Raw genomic sequence first — 6,000 nt, forward strand, 5'->3', positions numbered from 1 at the left:
GTAAACTTTGATAATGGTACGCTTGCAGTGGACTATTGTTTTTTCAGTTTTTGTAAAAAGACAGAGCGTTCATCTGCCTGTTTCGTTGCAACTATAAGTGTGTAAACAACCTTGGCACAAAACCAATGCCTTTACCGGTATCTAAGTAGGTTAATCCTGTAAAAGGTGATCGAAGATGGACCTTCACTTTTGTAACCAATAAATAACTAAAAGATGAAAGAACTCTTTTAATACACCCGGCTGTCTATCAGGAGATCCTTTTAGCATCACACACATAAAAAATGGTCCTTCGCAGTCGAATTAACGTGTAAAATGCGTGTTTTGAATGGACGTCCTCAATGTTCCAGCCAGCGTGAAATGTTATGTATCTCCTGTTGCTGCAGCGGCCGAACAGTTTGTAGCCGCTAAACAAGGTTAGTTCTTTGCCAAAAATCATTTGAAAGTCAGAAAACCCTATACAAGTAATAACTTATGAAGCTAAACGAACCGTTACCATAACGTTTGAATTGTTTTATTAGCCTAGATTTGTCCAAGCTGGTCTTTTAAACTATTTAAGCCTAGTAAACCTTAGATTCTTTCTTATTAGCCTTTTGTTTAATTGCGGGTGAATTTCCTCTGTAAACCTTATATGCAGAGTTTTTGATAAAATTGTTCTGTAGATCTCATATGCATATATTATTACTGAATTTACTCCATAGACATTAGATACACACAGATATTTTATGAAATTTGTTCTGTATACCCTATATACAGACAGATTTTGCTTAACCTACTCTGAACACCTTATATACAGAGTTTTTACTTATCCTTAAACCTATATAGTTGTATGATTTTTAAATCTTTTAATAATTCGTTTTTAGTCGCATAATTTGAATCTTGTATCCTAAAGATTGATTCATTTCTTATTATTCAATTTCTATTATTATTAAAATACAAATATTTATCTGAAATATTGCGTATTGAGCCTCTGGCTGACTATCACTATACTGTTTTGATTTAAAAAGCATTTCCTCTGAACAATATCTTATTCAAAATGGCTGAAGCTTTAACCCAAGAAGAGCTTTTAGCCAAAACCAAAGCTGAACTAAAATTTCTTACAACCAAGAAAGGCCAACTTAAAGCTCCAGATGCTTGATGCATAATCTGCCAGATGCGGATGATCAAGATGAGGTCAGAAGTGATTTTGAGGAAAAATATTTCTTAACAATTTCAAAGGCCAAAAAGCATATGTTACAACCAATCGAACCTATCCAGGTTGATCATTTTCATCACAATCCTGAACAAATTAACCCCATTAATAATAATTCTAACAATTTTGCTACCAAATTGGCTCCATTATCAATTCCTGAGTTCTCAGGCTCATATGAATCATGGACCCAATTCTTTGAAACCTTTAAGGCTCTTATAGACAAAAATATGTCTTTAACAAATGTGCAAAACTTCTATTATCTCCAGTCCTGCCCTAAAGGGAGATGCTGCACAAATTATTAGCGCCCTAACAGCAACTGATAGCAATTACTTGGTTGCCTGGAATTTGCTAAAGGAAAGGTATGAGAACAAAAAGGCAATTATATATACCCACATAAAAGCCATTTTCAATTTACCCATTCTAAAAGATGACAATCATTCTAGCTTAAGAAAATTGACAGTTTCCAAAAACATTGTAGATGTTTAACAAATTTAGGAGAAAATGTGACTGATTAGAACACATCTAATTTATTTAATAACATCCAAACTTAATCAAGTTATCCGTAGGGAATGAAAAATCTGGTCAAAAAATACTGATAGGCCTTCGATTTTAAACCTCTTTTCTGACAGAGCGTTATCACCTAATGCAATCTATTGATTATAAAATACCTAGCAAGCCTGATACAAATATTTATAAACATCATGCCACTACGAAGGCATTTAATCATACGGTTTTTGAAAACAAATGCCCTATTTGTAAAAACAATCACTTTGCTTATGCTCATAAAGATTTTCATAGTCTATCTTTAAACGAACGTCATAATGAGGTCAAAAGACTAAAACTATGCACCAATTACCTGCGTCAGGGGCATTTCACTTCAAATTGTAAATCCAAGCATATTTGTAGAACTTGTAATCGCAAGCATCATTCTTTGCTGCACTAGTTCCCCAAATCCCAGGCTACTAACCCTACAGCTAATGTTAATTCCAATATAGTAAATAAGCCTCAGCAAACGACTCTCCACACCCAAACCGGGATAGATAACTCTAAAAGCTATCAAAGTGAAACATTGGTTTTAGATCGTCAATGTGGCAATTCAGATCTAAAGGTACTTGAACCCTCTGTTATTTCACAGAAAAATCATCAATATATTTCTGATGTATCCAGGAATAAAAGCTTATTTTGTGAAAGTCAACCCTCAGACCATATTGATAGTGCACAAAGTATTAAATATAATTAACCTTTCCTATTCGTCAGAATACTTAACTTGGCTGGGTTGTTTCTGGCCCTATACAAATTCCTCTCAATTTATCTAGACCCATGTCTTGTTTGTCGTTGTCCAGCGACATCGAACTAATGCAATCTCTTGAGAGATTTTGTGAGATAGAGGAGCCCATTCACAAGAAAAATAAAGATTGTCTAAGGAAGAAATAAGGAAGAAATTGAGTGTGAATGTCATTTTGCCAAAACTGTTTCTAGAAAAACTTCAGGAAGATTTGAAGTAAGCTTACCGTTAAATGAGATTCATATTTTACACTCATATTGGCAATTCCCTAGATACTGCTGTTAAAAGATTTTTAGCTATTGAGCGAAAACTTCAAAGAAAACCCGAACTTAAGGCAGCTTATATCCAATTTATTCATGAATATGAAGCCTTGGGGCATATGACAAAAATTGAGCCCAGTAGTGAGAGAGTCTATTTATTACTTACCACATCATGTTGTAGAAAAAGTAGTGCTATCTACTTTTTATTACCACTAAACCTAGAGTAGTGTTTAATGCTTCCTCCAAATCTGCCAGTGGTATTTCACTTAATGATGCTCTCATGGTAGGTCCCAATGTCGAAAGTGATCTTTTTTCTGTTATTCTGAGATTTTGTGAGCATAATTATGTGCTAACGGCCGATATTGCCAAAATGTGTCGATAAATCCTCGTTAAACCTGAATAAAGAAAGCTTCAAAGAATCGTATGGAGGGATTCACCTGATCTCGATTTGGAGCATTTTTAGCCTAATACAGTAACCTATGGTACTGCCAGCGCATCTTTTTACAAGATGTCTGCAGCAAATTTCCATTGATAAAATGGATCTATTTCCCAGGGAAAGCAATGTCATAGCACATGATTTTTATGTCGACGATGTTTTAACAGGGAGTTAGACTTAAACGCCGTCATAAAAATAAGATCAAATTTGACATCCATTTTACTAGAATTTGGATTTAAATTGAGAAAATGTTCATCGAATGAGTCCAAGGTATTATCTAACTTGACTGATGATAACTCCATAGAGTACCTCATTAATAGCCAAGCTGAAGATCATAGTTGCAAAACCTTAGGTATTGCCTGGGATTCAAAGACAGATAAATTTATTTACAAATCAAGTATAAATAATCCTTCAAACTCTGTGACAAAACAACTGATGTGACGATTCCGATGGAACAATCTCTTGTAAACTACTCTGCGCCAAATCTCGAGTCGCTCCCTACCCCGGCTTGAGCTTTGTAGTGCACTTCTCTTAGCCAAATTAATAAAGAAGGTTATAGAAACTCTTAACTACCCTGTAAGCAATGTCTTTTATTAGACGGATTTGTCCATTGTCCTATGCTGGTTGAGTCTAGAACCACGAAATTTGAAGACATTTGTTTGCAATAGAATTGCCGAAATTCAGCAAATGACAGAGCTTTACTCTTGGTTTCATATAGTTTCATCACAAAATCCTGCAGACATCATATCTAGAGGCCTGAGTCCTGTCGAATTGGAGTGTAATAACGTCTGGTGGCATGGCCCGAATTTTTTGTCAAATAAACGCAAGTTTGGCCCATCAGGGAATCATATTTCCAACTTTTCTCGACAAAATACAAAGAATTCATCTATCGTATCATAAAAATTAATCCAAAGTCAATTGTGTTTGTCTTAAAAACAGAGGAAGATTTAAAACAGTTAGAGATTTGTTCAAGATTTTCCTCCTTATCTAAACTTATCAATGTGATTTCTTACTGTTTGAGATTTTATCATAACTTAAATCCTAAAAATCATAAATGTATTGGTCCCCTATCACAGAACGAGATTTCTGAGAGTATCAATTGTCTTATAAAGCTAGTTCAAGCCAGCATCTTTGCTGAAGACATATGTCGGGTGCGTATTAATGTAAAACTACCCGTCGTACACAATACGCGGTCCGTATAATTTTCAAATACTGAGAAAAGTAGTCCAAGTGCCAATCCATAAGAGACATTTTCTGACGCTCATTATTTATTAAGACAGTAACCAGCTTTTTCCTCCTCTCCTTATTAATTTCTTCCTCATCGTAGCTAAGGCTTTCCAGGGGGGTGTTAAAAGGATTTTGATAAAGCCATTGTGGACCCTCCCACCATCTTGATTGAACCAATTGCTTAATAGAGCAGCCTCGAGATGGTCAGTCGGCAGGATTTAACAACCCAGGTACATGTCTCCAGGTGCCAGAAGCTGAGAGTTTTCTTATTTCTGAAATTCCAAACAAAAGTAGACCACTCCTCGGGTCTTTCTATCCAGGAAAGGACTGTTGTTGAATCGCTCCAGAAAAAGGCTTCCAGTTTATTGTCAAAATTCTCCACGATGTTACTGTATAACCTTACAGCAATCAGAGCTCCCATTAATTCAAGCCTTGGTATAGATAAAACCTTCTTTGGAGCTACCCTTGACTTAGCTCCCAACAGACGAACAAATACTCTGCCATTCTCGACCCCTCTCAAAAACACTACAGCAGAGAAGGCCTCCTTACTTGCATCACAAAAAATATGCAGGGACCATTGTTCAGCCTCTTGAGGTCCAGCATTTATCCATCTGGCAATTTTAATAGTCGACAAATATGGTACTTCTTTAAGCCAATTCTTAAACAACGACTCAATTTCCCCATTAACTGGCACATCCCAACCTACTTGCTTTTCCCAGGTTTTTTGTAATAAAAGCTTAGGTATTAAAACTGCCGGGCAACTGAATCCTATGGGATCGAATATCCGTTGTGCTAGTGATAACATCAATCTTTTGGTTACTGGCTGACTAAGAAGTTCTTCAATATTTCCGATGTCCTTATTTAAAAATAAAGTATCATCCACCCTGTTCCACTTGATACCCAGTACAGATGTTGTAGGGTCTCGGGAGTTACCCTGGACTTGACCTGTATACTCCCACCTTCTAAGGTCAAATCTGCCTTCAGCCATTATCATGATAGATCCTTTGACGAATGATTCCAAATCTTCCTCATTGGCGACACTAGTAACGCAATTGTCAACATAGAAAGCCTTTGACAATTTAACTACAATGTCCTTGGATACTGCCATCGATTCACATTTTTCGGACATCTTTGACAAATGGTACTCCAACGAAGCTCCCAACAAAAAAGGGCTACTATTAATTCCAAACACCACTCTACGATGACGAAATATTATTTCTTGGCCATTTTTATCTCGCCATAGGAACCGAAGAAAATCCCTGTCATCTGGGTGTATGCTAAGCTGTAGAAACGCTTTCCGAATGTCTGATACTACCCCAATTCTTTGCTGCCGAAACCTCAGTAAAATATTTGAAATCATTTCGATCAAATTAACCCCCTTTTCAAGGCACTGGTTTAATGATGGACTGTCCTTTTCTCTGGCCGAAGCGTCGAATACCGGTCTTATCTTTGTGGATGAGTTTAATTTGATTACGGGCCTATGAGGTAGGTAATGAGCCTTTGAACTTGTTTGATCTTCGCAAACCTCCTCAATGATGTTCTCACTTTGCCAGTCCTTAAAAACCTGATCATAGAGTTCGTAATAACCATCCTTCGTGACTTT

This window comes from Anthonomus grandis, chromosome 10 (genome assembly GCF_022605725.1).
Source record: "Anthonomus grandis grandis chromosome 10, icAntGran1.3, whole genome shotgun sequence".
NCBI lineage: Eukaryota > Metazoa > Arthropoda > Insecta > Coleoptera > Curculionidae > Anthonomus > Anthonomus grandis.